Here is a 19,464-nt window from a genome sequence, read left to right as displayed (position 1 = left end):
ATAAATATTTAATCAGATTAAAATGGTGTACTAGATGACAGAAGCACAAAATTGCTGTGCTGCACAAGAAGTGAGACATTTATGAACAGACCCATAAAACATCTGTTACTCTCACTGTGCTTGACTTTCTTGTTCTACCCAAATCTGCAAGCAGTCTGTGTAATGGCATGACAAGTGCAACAGTCATGAATTCTGATTGCAGTCCACAGTGTTGCTATTGTGCCAAGTCACCACATAAGGCAGGATTTCCGGTGCTTACTCATAAATTCATGGAGGACATCGAGTCTATTAAACATGTAAATGGTCACCCATTAGAGATTTGTTGGCGTTGGTGCTGCTATTCTGCAATTCCTTTATGGAAGCCAGTAGATTTGATACTTTACTCATAACAGCCTGAGGACACAGTGCAGTTTTGGTAAAACCAGCATTTGTAGCATTATTTTGTTCTTACATTTTTTTAATACTGAATTATATAAATAACAATTCAATTGTCCTCATTTATTTCTCATCTGTGCAACTCTTGTGATAGGCAATACACAAGGGTTGGTAAACTAACCATGCTCCTGGTATATAGGCTAGTGTAGTTTATTTTGAAATAAATAGTCATCTATTGACAGACAGACCATTTTGGAAACATGTCACCGTGCATGCCCAGGTTATTCAGCTGCTTGTATGTGTTGACACTCCTTTCTCATTTGACCAGCAGCAATAAACTTTAAACTAACTGATGAAGTTCTTCACAAAAAGACAAATTTAAAAATGAAAAAGGATAAAAATAGCACAAAGAAGGGCACCCAGGTAGCCTAAGGGATTAAGGGGCCGGCGATTAACTGCAATGTCTCTGGAGGCCTTTGTTGCATGTCACTCCACATCACATTTTCCCCTAATTTCCTGTCATGTCTCGACTGTAAGCAGGGTCTAAAATCACTACCCACTGTTTGCCAGTAAAAATTACGCTGGAAAATAAAATCAATAAGTCAGCCACCATTAGCAAACTTGCATCAGTTCAACGCAGAAGTTGGTTAACCATATTGGGTTTTTTTATTGACTCAGCACGTTGGTAAAGGCTTGCAGCGTATGAATTAAAAGCCCAGAAAATGTTCAAAGAAAGAACATTTGCAATGCATCCTTTGCACAGTATAAAGATGGCTTTATGTTTGTATGATAAAAGAGGAATCTCCATTATGCAGCATCACCAGATGATGACAATGACTGATCACAATCGTATATTTAATAAAAAAAGCTACCATTTTCAACACTTTAACCATGTGCACAAGAATAAATTGAAAGATACGTAAGCCTGATACATATTTCTTCCCTTTTAAGTTTCTGGACTACCTTCGAAATGGAACACTGACACAAATAAAACATGTCTAGAGGAGTGCACCCTGAGTTTCAGAGGTTGAGGAGAGTTAGCAGAGGTTGCTGTGCTTAGCCAGTATAAAAAATGGAGGCCTGTATTGAGTTTGTAGGCCTGCAGCTCCAGGCAACGGTGATAAATCCACCTGTGAGAGAGCTTGTATCAGACAGGCCCAGGCCACTGGCAGATAAATCGACTGGCCCGTGCCCTGACTGGGAGACGCACCCCTGTGGGCTTCCCTGCCGCTGAGAGTTATATTTCCAGCTCTGTCCCTTGTAGGTTGGAGCAGCGCTTCAGGATACGAGCAAGCTAAATGAAACACTAATGCACCAAGTTTCCCATCAGAAATTTCCATAATTCATTTCCACACATTTCCTTGAGAGCACACTGTGGGATTTGAGGGAGGGGCTGGGAATCTAAATGTACCAGCTGTGTGAAAAGAGGTGTCTGATCAACAGCTCAGTGGCTGGGGCCTTATGGTGAAAGCCAGCCACCTGACCTTACAGGTGTATTCCCTATCTTTCTAACAAGCAGCGTTTTCTTTTTTTCCGCCAGAGTGCAGGCAGGGTTTCTATAGTCAAAATGTGCTTTGCCTCCTCCCCCAATCTCTTTGGATTTAGAGTTTACACAGTTGAGAAAATCTATTATTTTATGTTGTGCATTTCAAAGAAATCCCCTTTCTCAGCCATTTCATTTTCATCAATAAATAAGCCAGATTCTGCTCTTTCATTCAGCGCTTGAATCTATGTTGAATGATTTGAGGGGCTTAAAACTGCTTCAGCAGTTCTCTTTGTGTTCCTGGTTAAATGTTTCCCTCCAGTTTGTTTTTGTTGCTGTTAAACTACTTACTAAAACCATTTGTTCTCGGGAAAAAAATCCTTCTCTCTTGGATGGCAGAGCAATGAAGATATTACTTTTGATGTTGTTCTCTCAGACCAAAGGCTGTTTGTGTCTGCTGGTATATTGAACCAAAGCCTGAGATGTCCAATATTACACTCTGCTCAAAAAGTTCAGAAAAAATATTTCATAAAAGGCCATTTCAAGTTTATGATCCTTCAGAACTGTAGCGGTCCCTAACTCTTTGTTCATGGATTATTATTTTTCATCCAGAATCCAGACAAAAATAATGTTAAATAATGCTGAAAGAGAATTATTCTTTTTAGACCTCCAAACAGAATGCATACAAAAAAGTAATAATTTGTTCTATAACAATATTTATTAAGATTAGTCCAAAATCCTCTACCCATAATAGAGCAGTAATGAGGCTTTGCAAGCATTGTTGGATGGAGAACAAATGGTTTGTACCAACAGTGTTTAGAACACAGAAATAGTCTGAACACCAGGTGCTGTAGAACAATATTCCCTGCAGTGTGATGAATTGGTTGACTAAAGAGGGTATTCATCCAAAAGCACCATAGTCTGCAATATGTGATTGCTAAACCTGACAAAGTCGAAGAAAAATGGCATGTTCTTACAACCTGTGATACATCTACTGTATTCTGAAAGATTATAATGACACATCTATTTCACAATGTCATGAACAAATAAATCATATTTTCTATAAAATATCAGCAACCCTCATGATTGTCACACTAAGTGTTCAGAATCATCAGAAAATAGTACCACCATCCATAAATAACAGTTATGGATGGGATGTCACTGAAATGCTTCTTGTTTCTTTTAGCGACATTGTGCCAAAGCCACAAACAGAAAGGGGGCTTTGGTGCTAAAATTAAGACAAGTTTACTCTCATGTTCCATTGTCTGGAAAACAATCCTAATAGTCTCTTTTTCCTGGGTTTGTAAAGACTAAGAAAAAAAGGGAAACAATCCTCCAGGGGAGCTTTTGCCCGAGGTAAGACACAGGTGGATGGAGCCCAGAGCAGGGTCACAGTAAAGATTTATATTATGTACAAAGTAAAGAACAGAAGAAAAATGGCTGTTCAAGTGGCGTCTCAGTGAAGCGAGTGAAACAGCTGTTCACGGAGTGAGGAAGTGGTCAGGTAAGACAGGCCTGGAAATAATAATCACAGGCCCATCTGCTGACCTGGGACTGCATGGCCCCCGGGCTCCCAGCACAGGCCCTCCGTATGGAGCGCAGCACAGCCCTCGCCCCAGGAAACCTGGCCATGCCGCACTAGGCTGCTGACACTGCCACATGCTCTCTTTCTGTGGCCGGGAGAGCCTGCAAGCCTGTGTACTCTGTCTATATGATAGACTCAAGTTAAGGTGCCACTGCAGATACTATCTATAACCGACTGACTGTTATTAAATGTAGTGCACTGTAGGATACTATTTATACTGTATGTGTACCTCAGGGAGGATGTTTAAACTTAAAGGAACAAAAGATCCCAAACAAACCCCCGCTAAGAGTAATGATAAATTGTTGTTTTACCATAAGTTCCATTTAAAGAAATTAGTTCATTAGATACGAGGACAAAAGTTTTGGTGCAAAATGACCAACAACAGGGGGATCAGGGGCCAGTCTCGTTCCAACTGCCAAACTACTTAATTCTGATCATTAATTTAGTGACTAATAGCGGTGTAAGATGGCATTTTAATGTAACGTCGGATTAAAACACATTTATCATATTAGAGAGCATATCAGTGATTTCCTGGCTGTGCATCCTTGATGGTTTCTCCAGGAACAAATCAATATTGTGCTGTAATTGAGCGATGAGGAGGGTGAGAAGTGTGAACAGCCTAATCATAATTAAAGAGCGGGGCTGCTGAACGTGAGGGTGAACTAAGGCTCTGAAAGATAAACAGTGTCAGCAAGAGAAGGCTGCACCACAAGGCAAAGCTTTGTTACAACTTTGCTGTGTTGTTGTCTGAACTTACATCAGAGACAAAATTAAAAGGATCCAGGCTACAATCACCCAGCATGGTATATCTGAAAAAACTGCTCTCAAGTAGAGAGCAAGTTAAGGTGGCAACAGTGACAAACCCTCAGTTTATACAGCTTTTGTAATGGGTAAAGACTTGTATATACACACAATATTAAAATTAATCATAATTAGTCCCCATATTCACTTCACAGTCTGAAATGTGATGCAGTTAAACTTCAAAAACACTTAAAGGAAGCAGATGCTTCCTCAAAATCCACCTGCTCACGCTTAAACAAGCTCCCACTTAATCAACCCTCTCAGCCTTTTCTGTCTCTCACACAAACACGCACGCATCATCACACACACATATTCTTTGCTCTATGACATGCCGTCAAATCGTGCAACACAAAAGCACCTTTAATGCATCGGAAGAAAAGTGGTAAACAGATTTGCATCACTACCCCACATTATCTGCTGACACCCAGAAATGATTTGTTTTATGCACACTTGGCCTTGAAGTTTGCAAGCAGGTTGTCAGTGATGATAGAATTGAGGTAAATGGTGTAGACTGAGAAAACAACAACTTTGCTGAGGTCCCCACTTTGAGCTGGAAGGCGAACTGCTTAACGCAAAAGGCAATTTTAATTGTATCGATTCAGCCATACAAATGTAGAATTCTCTTCAAAAGTGTGCAAGTCAGCAAGGTTTCTGTCTCCCTAATGCAGCCAAAAGGAGCTAGTTTATTTTGTAAAGCCCCCTCAACCCAAGTAGACAGCACACAATCAGGACGGGGTTTTAGTTTCGCATGATCCAACACAATGCTCGAAAGTTATTTGACAGAATAAAAGTGCAGATTGTTCGTAGCCCTCTTTAAATATGATCAGCATTGCAAAATGCAAACAGCAAGATAAATATGAAAATATTTGCACTTGCAATTCTATGTCATTTGTCTGGCAGGGAATAGCAAGGTGGCCTTTTTTGCTCCTTTACGAGCTGAAAAACATTCTTTTGTTGTGAAAGAAATAAAGAATTTTCAAAGATGTGTTATCAGAAAATAAACCATGCCCGAGAAAAATCGACAAACACTGGACAAAGAACCTACAATTGTGACTCCAAGCTTTCTTGTCCATTACAGGAAATAGGATTTCTAGTTCTAAGTTGTAGATTATTATAACATTCACCATCTGAGAGAGTGATTCACATACTTTTGACTCCACAGATCAAACATTCCACAGATGTCAGAGGGTAATCAGATATTATAAACTGTTCCTATATTTAGGTTTTAAACTTTAATTACATAAAAGTCATTACCGACTTCACCTTTTTCTGAATGTTTGTTTTTTCTTAGAATTGAGATTCTGATTAATAAATACTTAATAGACAGTAGAGCTGCAGCAATCAATCAATTAATTAATCAAGAGAAAATAATTTATTAACATCTATGATGACCAATTCATCATTTCAGTCATTGTTTTAAAGCAAAAATGTAATATATTTGGTTCTATCTTCTTAAATGTACGGATTTTCTGCTTTTCTTTGTCATTAATGAGAAGTCTTTGGGTTGTGACTGTCGGTTGGTCAAAAAAATAACAACCTGAAGATGTCACTTCAGGCTCTGTGAAAATGTTTTCACATTTTTTGTTACATTTTATTGACTAAACAATTCAATCAAGTAATTCTGAAAAACGATTGGCAGATTAATCACTAACGATCATACTTTTTGGCTGCGGCTGTAATGGACTGGAATGGAATGGAATTATATCAGTATGTCACTACCAGCATGCCACTGTCATACTATTAACATTCAGCTGTGCAAAGACATGATGAAAGAAGTACCAATGAAGTGATGAGAATTCAGCAATTTGAAAACTTTGCTTGTACAAATGCAAATGAACACTGTCACTGTAAATTGTATTTATTAATGATCGTATTAAATTATGTGAAAATGAACCACTGTTAATGCCAACTGCATGGGGCTTTTCAAAATTCATGAACAAATCAGTTAAGTCGCTAAGAAACAGTAGTTAACAGTGACATTTTGATTTCATGAGGCATTCGTCTTATTATTTATTAAAGTCTATTTATTTAAAGCTACCAGTAAACGCTGGGAGAACGGGGATTTCCTAGGTTGTACAGGGATGTTGTACAGCTTCAGTTCACATGATAGCATTTCTACATTTAGTACAGAGCATATTTATGTTTACGTCTATGATGTCATATCCATACAAAACTCTTTGTTAGGATTGTTCTGACTTTTCTATATGCTTCTCTGTTTGTATAAGCGTGCCTGTTTACTTGCTTGCCCACGTGTTTACAAGTGCCTGCTTTTTTGTGTATAGGCATGCAAGTCTGGGAATGTTTGTGTCTTTGTTTACACACACAGCCTATCTGACCATATGAGGCTGCCTTACATTGACATGTAGTAGATGACAGGCCCGGTCTGATGGGGATGGTCATTTCCCAGGTAGATCTGGGCACACCGTGAGGGATGGGCTCTGTGTGGCTGTCACTAGACATTACCAGACGGCACATACAGCTCCACACACACACACCGCAAGCCCATGAAGATGATCACATTTGATACACAGATGACATTCTTTCCCTGCTGTGACAACACGGGCTCATTTTTCTGCTCTGACATCCGTTGCTGTGTGGGTGTTATTCAAGTCAAATCTATCATTTTAATGGAGAAGTAGTCAGACCTGAGGATTATTTGAGGGATAAATATATCATCGTCTGTTCGTTCGGTATCGACCGAGTGTCATTGTGCCCCTGACTAACTCTTTCAAGACGAATGCCTGAAGATATAACATAGAGAGATGCAATAGGCCCCATAGCATAAAAACATCAAGTTAACAAGGAGAGGCGAGCTGTAGAACCATTTGCACAGGCTCAGATAAACTCTTTAGCATAACCGCAGAGGGATAATGAACAGGGTAATTATGTTATCCTTAGTGAGTACAAAGAAACAATAGACCCATCAATTAAAAATCCTCAGGACTGCTCTTGTTTAACGCCATGAGTGTAACAAAGTGAATTGTCCACCATGATTTCGGCTTTTTGTAAACGTCTTTAGCACAGTAGATCTGATGAAACTCCAATTTGCCAGTAACCAGTGCACGGGGGCACAATGGAGTATTCCAGCATATTGCTTAAACCATGGCCTCTGAAAGCACCACTAATTGCATCTGGGATTTGGTTATCCAATCCCACAGTGCATTGCAGCCGGGCGAGGAGCAGGGGGGTGAATTAGAGGCTGGTGGGGTGAAGCTTCTGCTTGCTGAAGCCTTGACAGTGCTTTGTACTGAATGATTGTTCTCCAGACAGCTGACGGAGGTAGCGGCGCACGCAGAGTTGTTTGAAAGCCCAAAAGGATATGCGGCTGCATCATCAAAGTCCAGCAAGTCTTCCATGTGTCAGGGAGAGATTAAGCTCTTCCAGAGAGGGCAACGCCTCTGATCACTCTATTCAATCGATGGGATTTGAATAAAGGAATAAAAGATCAGGCATTGTGTATCTGGGTTCTGTGCAACCGCTGGATAGGATTAAGGCATGTTGGAGCCGTAACAGTGACAGACGCCATCAATCACAAGTTCCCTACACTAGTTAGCTAAAGTTGATATTAGCCCTAAATAGGACACATCTGTTTGTTGCTGCACACTCTCTGACTTTAATTAATTCTCAAGTCATTTTATTTTTAGGCACGGGTTTTTATTTGTTGCTGCTCCTGTACATGTGCACAAAAATGTAAATTGCATCCTTCCTTTGCTCTCAGTGTGGGGCTCACATACACTGTGATACTGCAAATTAAGAACGCGCACACGTTCACATGCACAGCGGAGCACACGCGGACACACACACATACACACACAAACACAAACAATATGAAAGTCACTGTGCAAACAAACTTTGGTCTGGTGGTCTGCTTCGGCCTCATTTTCCTGGCTGAGTTCTCTATCATCGCCCAGCGTCTCCTCCACAGGCTGTGTCAGATAATAGCTTCCTTTCTCCACTTTTCAAGAGAGAATGAGTCTATTCCCTGGGAACTGAGTTCAAGGGCAGGTCTCTGTAACCCAGAGAGACAGACTCTTGCCAAGACCTTGGCTTTGGATCCTGGAAATGGCCTAGCAGCGTGTTTCATGCCTGATTTGAACGCATACGCCGCACTGACCAGGAGCCCCTGCTCTCCCACATCAGACCTAGGTGTGCAGATCCAGTTCAGGTACTTGGACTGTCCTTGCCATCTTAACCTCTAAGTCTCAACCACCACTAATTGTTCTGACTGTCATCCTCTTGCATCAGAAAAAGTGGTAGTTTCTTGAGTTGGGAGTGTGTAATACCAACTCAACTGATGCTCTCACTTGTGCTGTTATTTTTTCCTCTATTGTCTTCTCTCTCTTAGCCCTATCCTCTTCTCTTTTCACCCATCATGTCCCACAGTGGGGCATAATTACTAGAATCCTTTGCCTGGCTATGTTCTCCTATTATTAGCCTAGCGTTTAAGCCCTCTCCCTGGTCAGATGGTCAATGCTTGAGGGCAATATGTCACACTACATGGGCACAAAAGGTAGCCAAACAATGCCTATTGAGGACCAGGTGCCATTGCAGTAATACCATTTGGCTAGCATTCACTATTGTGGTGCACTGTGCCTGTTGATACAGTACATTAATTGCTAGTGGTTTCAAGCAACCATCTTAATTAATGCACCCATGGACAAGGTGTGTGCACTCAACTGTCCACAGAAGCTATTATGACTGTTCTCTGGATTAGCTAGTTGGCATCCTGGAATGACTCATATAAAGACACAATGACAGAGAGGAGAGGAGGAGTGCATCCCACATAAAAGAATACGAGTAGCATCGTTGTAGCATCATTACGATGGCTTTTCGTCATTATGCTGCATGAAAGAAATGGCCGTTTTTTGCAGAGATATTCTTGGCGATCAAGCCAGTCTCCTTAATGATGTTTTGGAGCTTAGTGTTCACTGACAAGAATGAATTTGATTGGTATTTTTGACATTCAGTCTTTCTTTCATTGTTTAAATGGGTCTTTTATTTTCAACAAAGTATGACATAAAGCATCAAAATGTTCTGCACTTTATGTCATAACAGAACAATTGTGTCCCCTGTTTGTGTCCAATTTAAACGAGAATTCAGTGATGCCAGTCCAGTGATAGTGCACACTAATAAAGCAAGTTTATTGGTTTCTTTGAAACAAGTGAATAATCACACTGCATGTATGACGGCTGCAAATGCAATGATTTATCTGATATATCAAAGAAAAACTCACATTTTACAAGTTGAAACTGGATAATGTTTTTGCATTTTTTCATGATGAATAGAGTTACAACAGTTTGTCAATGAATTAGTCATCGATTGAAAGAAAATGCAATATTCTGATATGCGATTAATTTCTTTAATTTTTCATGCAAAATCGTCGAACATTTTCTTTCTCTTTTTACATTTAATAGAAAAAACAATTAATCAATTGATGGTGAAAAGAATCTACACAATTAACTAACTTTCAGAATTTCAAAATGGGTACATATTACAGCCACTATCAATATATCAATATTTTATCTTATATCACCCATAGCTAGTGATCTTTAGTACAAGTGTTGGAGGATTTTTAGACACAAGGCCATTCAATTATTGGTTTGTTTTTTTGGACGCTGAACTTGGAAACCAACTGTGTGTTTGCTAAACCCTCCACAGGCTCCAAAGGTGGACGTAAAGGTGTGATGAAAAGGATAAAGGCCTCTCCAGGTCTGGGTCTGGCCTCCTGCAGCAGCAGCTTGCCTCCTGGATAAGAGCAGCAGACCCTGGTCTCTTTACTTACAGCCCGCTGGAGCAAGAGGTCGACACACACCTGAACCCTTCCCCAACACAGAGTGGGCCGCGGGGCCCGGCAACACACAGGACAGCCGACCTGCTTTGACCTCTCCTCTGCTCTGTGGCCCCCTGGGACCCCCGACAATAAGCTCAGGGACCACTCGCAACCTCTCTGTTAGCACACTCTGCCCCCTCAGCACCTCAGCCAGACAGTGCTGCACTATTCAAAAAACACACACCCACTCAGGCGCGTACACTGTACACATAAACAAAGAGTCACACTCAAACATTATACAGGCATCACATACTGCCTCATGCAAACACAATCTGTCACACACAGCCATGTAGCGCATCTCTCCCTCTGTGTCTCTCTCGCTCACTCACTCAGGCTCTGTCTCTCCCCTCTGTCTGTCTGTTTCATGTGGAGCCAGATGGGAGCTCAGCGTTAAACTGGTGAATATCTCCATCTTGTGGACAATGTTTGTTTAATATGAGACATGTTGAGGGGCAAATGTTTTATTGTCTGGTCAGGGAAGGTCAGAGCACTAATTTACTTTACTACAGTTCTGCTCTTCAAATAGGCCGCTGCAACACATAAAAACGAGTAATATCAGTGCATGTACACGGTAACAGCAGTTATTTTCTTGAATTTATCATGTGAGCCAATCTCTGTTGTAAACAAGGTATGTTCATGTGTGAAATCATTTGTCCACAGCCTCCCAGGGTCAAAGAGGCGGCAGGGTGACTTTATCTTGAATGTCACTTTGTTTTTGGTTGGTTAGACAGTACCCTCTCTTGGATTGGCTTCTCGGATGAAGGCACAGGTGAGGCCCACAGAGGAGCAGCCCCCTCTCTCCACAGCGTTTCCTCTGCTAAAACAGCCCTACATTTTAATATGCAACATCTGTGCCGGGAGAGCCTTCCAAAATGGCTGCTCCTTAGAGGATGACGGTAGAGTCTGCTCAAACTTGGGGTTGGGGCATTTGGTACTGCAAGGTTCTGCACAGATGTTAGCATTCACAATGTCACTCTGTCCTTTTCTTCAGTACCCAGGGAGGTCTATTTTAAGGGAGGGTGGTGTGTTTTCTTCCTTAGTTCCCTGAGATCACTTTATCTGTAACTGTCATTGTAAAGAATTCTAGGTAGACTTGTTCAACTGAACTGGGACTGCTGTCTCTGATCACTAAGGTATGAAGGAGCTTTCTCCCTGTTAATTTATCATTTGGTCTGGTACCACTATATGGTGGCAGTGCGATGACGTTGTACTATGTAGTCGCGAAACACCACAGCAGTTAACAGTACAATACATCAGGCAATAACATTAAAAGCCTTCAAAAAGATACTGTAAAGAGAATGGTAAAGGATGCCAAGACAAAGCCACTGTTGTTTCCCGAGTCATCTCAGTCGCATTCGTAGAGGAGCATTAGCTCAGTCGCACAGAGCCGTGTTTGTGCTGTGCTTTCACAAAGAATTGAGAATTTTTTCTGAACAGAGATGCCATGACCTAAAGGCTGCTTGTCAGTCGGATTATTCAACTGATTCTCAAACAAGACTCTCGACAAGGCTGCAAAGAATCAGGGAGGGAAAGAAGGGGGCCAAAAGAGAGAAAAAGCAAAAGCAAGGAGAGGGACATGTAGGGCGCCTAATGCATCGCTTACACAAAGAAGATGTTCATATTTAATGCCCATCATTAAGGCAGGGTTTGAGCATAGAAGACGCTTCTGCTATTTTCCCACACCCCTTGAGCCAAGTCCTTGTGACAGCCCTCCACTGCATCCCGGCAAATTATCCGCATGAGCTGCGGCGAACAAAAACAGCCCAGTGCGGGGGAAGTGAGGCCCAGCCTCAGCTCCACTCCTGTGATGGGGAGACACGTCACTTTGCATCAGCTCCAGCCCTCCAAACCACATCATCTGCAAGTGAGGAGAACAAGACCGCTCCGTTGGGAAAGGACAGTTGAAGAGAACGAGGCAGATAAGAATAAAGGAGATAAGAATGCTGGAGAGGCGTGGGGAGGAGGAGGGTGAGAAGAGAAGAGAAGAGAAGAGAAGAGAAGAGAAGAGAAGAGAAGAGAAGAGTATTGAGGCTTTATGACACTTTGGTGTTCCCTAGGTGAAGTCAATGCTGATCAGTGGAATTGAAACATTATTAACTAGCAGAGCCATGATACCGGTTTCTGTAAAATGTTTTAGCCAAATGATTTGTCATTGCCTTGGGCTTTAAACTGCATGACAAATGAATCATTTAGATTTGCTTAGTGAATATGTAATCCCCAGAGTACACAACATGTAGTCTAAGTGTGAAAGAAAATAATTAGACACACAACAAGTACTTGCAGTGCATCAATATGCAAACTGCTCCTCGTATTTCATTTCTATTCCTTACATGCTCATAATACAAGTAACACCAAGGGTCTCACTACAGATCTCCACTGGCTTGTGCATTGTAGGATGTGCCTTGCCAGTTTCAGCCAGTGGTTGGTGCTAAGCAATCCAGTGTTAAACAGAGTCAGGGCACTCTCTGCTGGACATTGCTGAACTTGCAAGACCAGTAATCTAATAAAGGTAGACACTGTGGGGTATTTTTTTGCCTTGCTTAGTACAACTCGGTTTTAGATGTTTAGAAAAGTACAGATGCCGGTGGCCTCTTTCTCAAGGATATATTCCGACGTCCAAGGAGACTTGAGAAAAATTGAGTTACACCAAAATAAACCTGTCTTCCAAGATGCATGTGCTCCAAGCCTAAATTGGCCTATTTAAAGGCATAACCATAGACAGCCTTTGAATAATATTGACTTGCAAACTGCACTCAGGTCAAGGACGGGAAGCTAGACCATGTTAGTTGGCACAAGAGTGATGGAAAGTAAACCAGATACATTTAGGACCGGCGCAAAATAAAAAGTCAAGTAGTCTGCTATTTTTACAAATAATGAATGACTGGATTGGATTTGTATCTGCTGAGAGGAGAATACAAAAAAAAACCCTTATTTATGAAAACGTAGTAGTATTCTGTAGGAATCAACACTCTAATGCTTACTTCCCATGTTTGAAAATGTATTAAATTCAAAGCAAATTAGTGTTCCAACTTTCTTTCTTAACAGTACAGTTTTTCATTGTGTGCTGGTGCTATTTTTGCAAGCTTTAATGATCACAAGAATTATGTGCTTTAGAAGAGGATAAAAATATTGCAGCAAGCCGCAAAACCTTAATACGGCAACGACTGAGGAATCTGCTGTTTTATGTGGCAGTGGATGTCTTTTGTGACACTAAATGAGATTTTTATATTTGACACTTTTTTCATTAATTAAGAATTAAGTGAGTTAATTGTCTTTGCCTGCAATATGGGTGCTGATGCAGGAAATCTGGTAATGTAACCGGTAAGACTAATGTAATAATAAATCAGTAATAAAATAAATAAAGAGATATCGCAATTGTAATAAAATGCTTTAAAAATATGAAATAAATCCTGGCTTATACACTGCTGTACATGTTAAACTGTGTCTCCTCTCAGAAAAAACATGATGAGAGTCCAGTAATCCTTCCATTCTTTATTCCTTGAAAGCCTTCTGATACTACTACAGCCCTGGTCCAGTATTTATTGAACACACACAGAGTACGTGCAGGCTGTCTGTCTGAATCATTGCTCTCTTGCAGCAAACCACTCTGTACAGCCGAGCACACTATCCATATTCATGTGATTTTTGCCGGAAGGCATTGGTGTCTACTAAAAATAGCATGGTGAGAGAAAGGGTCTCTCGCACTGTGTATCCTAACATTCATGAGCCTGGTTACTGTGATTGGTTGTAAACACGTGTCTCTTTGCTGAGACCATACTTCATGTTGTTGAGTAAACACTTGTTAATAATTGCTGTGGGCCAGAATGAAGAGATTTTAGAGGTGCATGGTGTAAATCAACAGAGTCATTGCCTGGCAGTCCTCAATTTTTTTTCATTTGTTTGCGCACGTGGATGGAGAGATCTCTGCTTAGTCGGTGCATTTGTGTTCAAGGGGAAAGCTGGTACATGTCCATTCCTGCCTGTGTGTGTGTGAGTATGTGTTTTTGCTTTTCTATGTGGTGTATGTTTGAGCCCAAGCGCAGATGTGCCTGCACATAGGGTTAGTTTTGTGTAGAGGGGAAATTAGCAAGTTAAGCTGAGAAAGGCTGATCGCATTCAAGCCTTTTAAAATATGTTTAGTGGGCGAATGCATGTACATTTAAATCTCATCACATCTGTCTTGTGCACTGGTCTTCCACAAAGACAAATTGGTTCTGGCTCAGACTGAGTTGAAGTCAAATCACCAGCAGATGGCAGCACACATCAGGCCGCTGTTGAAGTACAAACTCCCTGCTTACAACATTTTACTGGTTTACACAGTAGGTTCTGCCACAAAGTGACTATACTGTCAGCTCAACTATTGCCATTAGTTACAAATCACCATTATTGAAATAATTATCTGATCATACAGTCTGGGTAATTTACAGTCTTAACATTAAATGCCAAATAAAAGTAAACCAATACATTTCAAGTGAATCTAAATCACAGCAGTAGGTGGATCAATAATGTTTCCCACCAGTAAGCATCATATTCTACTTTTAGCTCTGCTCTTGATCAGCCAAACGTACTCAAACGTAACTAACCACACAGGTAATTACCGGTTGCAATGTGTAATGGAACATTCAGAGCCACTCTGGGGGTAGTTTGCTATTCTGATCCAAATACTTTACATACAGATTTTCTTTGGACCAAAAGGAAGTGTGTTACAAGTGTATGCAGGCCTGTACTAATGTGGCAAAGATGCAGGTCATTTCCTCTTTGAGGAAAAAAAATAAAAAGTACGTGTTGCCTGAGGATATACTCTGACTTCACTAAAACCGGACATGGAAACTGTGACATTGTGTCTCTGTGCCTGGGAGAATAACGAGGCAGCTGTGTGGATGTGTATATATAGCAGATAAGGACCAATCAGACCTGAGAAGGACCAGATATATTTAATTATACTGAACGCTTTTGATTCTATACGGAAATGAGTACACATTCATAATGCTGTTAATGTTACCCTCACTTAAGGAGCATATTCACCTGAAGCACAGGACAAAAATGTGGTGAAATGAAAATGATATCCTCCTCACAAAAGGCCAGCTGCAGGAGGTTTTGCCCTACTGGGCCTTACTAGGATGACTTATATCAGATAACGCCTGATATTTATTTCACCCTGACAGTCGGGGATTTACTGATCCCTTTGGTGTTTTTATTCGGAAATTATGAGATTTACTCCTTACCGAGTGTCCTTATGAGGCCTTGTATAAATCTTCCTGCCTCAGATCATCCCCATATGGCTTTTCCTTCTGACCATTTGAACTGAAAAATAAATTAGTCAACTTTATGAGCTATTGATGGAAATAGGACTAAAGTCAAATCAAATTGTTTTTTATCCAAAATAGCCCAAAACAACAATGGACAGCAATGCAAAAGGGGACTTTGTAGTAATAACGCTGAAGAGATTTATCAATCGAATCTGTAGCTCCCCTTTGCTTTACAGAGCTTTATAGATTATCGATTTCATTGTTTGGTTTTACGGTTATTCCTGCTCAGTACCAAATAACAGACCAGGTAGTGAAGCATTAAGAAGCTGAAGAGCCAGATATTTCCCTCAAGGGAGACAAAAAAACAGAGCTAGAAGAGAATGATATTGGGCTTACATTTAGAGAAGTTTAATACTGATACCAGCATTGGAAATCCCCCTGATACAGCCTATAATGCTGGATCAGGTATCGGCGAGTATGGAGTCTCCATGTAATTGATTAGCCCCGACACAGGACCCTACCGTTTCCTAGCAGCATTCCAAACACCTGTATGCGATTAACAGATTTTTTTACTGCACATGTAGCCAACACCCATAAACGGCAAGCGACTTATGTAACTTCACGCACATGTCAGCAAATTCACATTTATATTTGTTTTCTTTTTGAGATTTGACAGACTTAAACTAATAAAATAATGTTCTATGCCATTCATTCTCTGCATGTTTTTGCTGATGTTTTACAAAAGGTTTAACCTGAGCCAGGCCAGACAACAATGAGAGCATATCACATCCATACAGGGTGAGTTGTATATAGGACCATGTGTTCAGAATCACAACTTCTAATTAATAAAAACATTCATTTCTCCGTACAGGAACTGTCTGATGTGTTAACAATAAGCAACTGTCAATTTTTGAGTTCACAGTTTGTTTTCCACTGCCTGCAATTGGCCATGAAAACTAATTTCTACAGGTTTACGCATAAACCAGACTGTCTGACAGTCTGCAGCCTTTTAAGCAACCATGAGCCTGTCATATTCACTATACCAGTGTTCTTCAATCCTGGTCCTCGAGGACCCCTGCCCTGCATGTTTTAGATATTTCCCTGCCACAACACGCTTGAGTCAAATGATCAGCTCGTCATCAAGCTCTGCTTAAGGCTGCTAACGACCCATTCATTGGAATCAGGTGGGTTAGGGAAGGGGACATCTAAAACATGCAGGGCAGGGGGTCGCTGAGGCTGAGGACTGAAGACCACTGTATCGTACCCGAAGTGTGTCCTGTATATGGCGGCCATTTTTAGGACACATTAGTTTCAGTTTTCATAGGTCTAGGATGACAAACTTTATTTAGCAGCCTCAGGTGCACAGTGAGAGCCTCATCTGTACTGTAAGCTGATTGGGCCTTTTTTCACAGCAGACATTTTGACTTGTCACAGCACAAAACACACAGGTGTTACTAATATCATTAGCGGTGGCTCTGTTCTACTTTAGTGCTCCAGTGACGAGCCTACTGCACAAATTTTCATTTCATCCGGTGAAAGTGATGGTCAGTGCCGGTTTAAAATGACAAGGTGCGACTTGAATGCTCTGTGCACTTTGCTTATACGAAAGAGATAGGAGGGATAACAGATTTGCTTGTGTCAGAGTTTAGTGAATACATGTGTTTTCTTAACCTCTGTCAAAACTCAGCAGGGTGCCCATGTACACTAACATTCCACACTGCTTGAAAGTCTTATCTGTAGACTGGCATAAAGGAGGGCAGAGCTGCAACACCAGTAAACAAATTACATAGTACAGTTCAGTACAGTTAAGGGATCTTGATTTTGATTAGACGTAATACACATTTTTTTTTTCAATAAGCTTCAAAGCATTTTCTCAGCTTCTTTAACTCCAAAAAGTGACCATAGCCCTTTCACCACTCCTTGAACCCCAGGGCACACACGGCACGGCCACATTTATGCATGCAGAAACACACAAACACACTCGCCCTTTATCAGTACTCTAGCACTGACATGTGTACCAACACATGCAGCCTCACATGGTGAGAAACATGTGCCCTGCTGAGATCTGAGCTTTGTGGCCTTTGAAACTCTCGCTTTCAACGCGCTGCATGAAGCGAAGGATGCCCAGCTGTGGAAAAACATGCCGTATTGTAGCTCTCAGGGAGATACCAGGGGCAATGATTCACCAATTTAATCAATTAAGGTTTTGATCAGAGTGGAAAAGCAGGGATTCACTAAGCTTCAAGCAGATTTGGATGCCTGCATGCTGATCAAAACACAGATTTCTTTCCATTGTGCATTGTGACAATGGGGTGAAAACAGCAAATTTTGCAAATAATCATCCCAACACTTCACAGAAACACTGGTGTGAGAGACTATGTGGTGCTTTGTCGCACTAAATCAGTCTATGGTCACAGCTTCTTCACATATTTTGGTTTATACTTTCTCTGCCAGCTCACTGTTGCAAAACACTGGATATAAATACCAGTGGCCCTAGCATAAAACATCATAAAATTACTAACCATAATAAATGTTACTGATTGAAGTCTCAATTATGAGTGTAATTATGATGATTATGTAATCTTTACAATAACCGTGTAATTATGATTAGGTGACCTTAATAACCCTTTATTTCCACGCAGCTCAGCTCTAAACCTGTTGATATAGAAAACCTTTATCAATCTATTAAATAAACAGCTTGTCAACCAAATTACATGGAATTGGGGCTGTGCAATATATTAGTGCTCTATTGATATATCTTGATAACTTGTTGTCTTGGTTTTAAAGGCTGCACTACTCTAAAGTGATATCATTTTCTGATCTTGCCAGGCGGTTGTAGGCTACTTCATTATATTCACATTACTGATGATTATGTATGGAAGTTGGCAGCTGAATTCCATGAAAGGGCGGTTGGCTAGCTATATAAGCTAGTAGCATTAGCAGCCTCCTATAACGTTAGCCAACCACTTAGCTACACATAGAAGAAAGCTAAAACTTAACTCAATATGTTTAAGTTTAAAGCAAAGGCTTACCTTCGTCAATTGAAGCGGTGTTATCGATCGTCTCAGTGCGGAAGAGTTGCCATGCTCCAAAGCTAACAGAAGCTAGCTTACTTTCATTGGTCCTGGAGTGTGTACACTTGAAGTTAACCTGCCTGACAAGCAACAGTACACATTTAGAAATGTCCAACCACATGATGCCTCCAAAAACACGCTTCTTACGTGGTTGAGGTAGCAGGCTTGCTATGAAATGCAAAATGTGCAGCAGCAGCAGCACAAAGTGTTAAGGGCAACTGTAACGTTAAAATGATGCTAGCACGAAAGCTAGGCAGCAGCTAGCAAAGCGAAGGGGTGAGCAGAGGGTCAAAGTTCAAAAAGACCGGCCTACTGCCAAGGGCTCACGGACGGTAACACTATACCTTTTTTTACACTTAAATTTTGTATTATGTATACAAAACAACTTGTTGCTAGATGAAAGAATTTAACCTTCATTTTAATTTTGGAATTTTACTGGTAATACAATATCTGATCGAAAATATATGAAAATATATAGAAAAAGTGGCTGCTTAAATGTACTTGGAGTCAGTTGTAATTAAACAAAACTGATAAAAATGTTAGTCTGGCTTACACTAACCACACACTTCCAACCCTCTCTCGTCTTTCACAAAGCACTGAGTGCATAAAAATGACATTGATAGTGTACAGCATAGTACAGGCAGAATTGAAAATTTCTGCTCCAGAATGGCACACCTTTACTAGATTCATAATACAGTGTAGAGGATTTAATGTGAAAAGATGTTATTAGTCCCATGGGGCACGACATAATTTAAACCCTCTCTGACAAGAAAACATGTCTTTATGTACCTAATTGAAACAAAATTTGGATTGTGAGGGAAAAAGCTGCACCTACAAGCTCTAAGCTTTTAATTTTTATGTCCCGCCCCTCGCACATTGCAGGCTCCGCGGTCTTAACATCAACACGAGAGGCAACACCTTTGCTTACAACCGAGGTTGAGGCATTTTATTAAGCCGATATCACCGCCTCAAAAGCAGCCAATTCTTCCCACATCAAATGTATTGCGGCTGTGGTCTCTCACTTTGACTACCATGGAAAATGAGGCTTATGCTAACTTGAAAGTGCA

The 19,464-nt window shown here is 40.8% G+C and overlaps 1 long non-coding RNA gene across 2 annotated transcripts in view; it reads right to left on the bottom strand.

Moving 5' to 3' along the window:
- The window catches only part of LOC115587266 (uncharacterized), a 30,855-nt gene extending 12,190 nt beyond the window's left edge, over positions 1-18,665 (bottom strand). For both annotated transcript variants that reach the window (XR_003984997.1, XR_003984998.1), the window contains exon 1: positions 18,356-18,665. This is a non-coding gene — a long non-coding RNA (uncharacterized LOC115587266). The remainder of the gene's footprint in view (positions 1-18,355) is intronic.
- Positions 18,666-19,464: the final 799 nt, after the last annotated feature.

The sequence above is a fragment of the Sparus aurata genome, chromosome 8 (genome assembly GCF_900880675.1).
Source record: "Sparus aurata chromosome 8, fSpaAur1.1, whole genome shotgun sequence".
Taxonomy (NCBI): domain Eukaryota; kingdom Metazoa; phylum Chordata; class Actinopteri; order Spariformes; family Sparidae; genus Sparus; species Sparus aurata.
The sequence above is the reverse complement of the archived record's forward strand: the minus strand, read 5'-3'. Positions and strand labels throughout refer to the sequence as shown.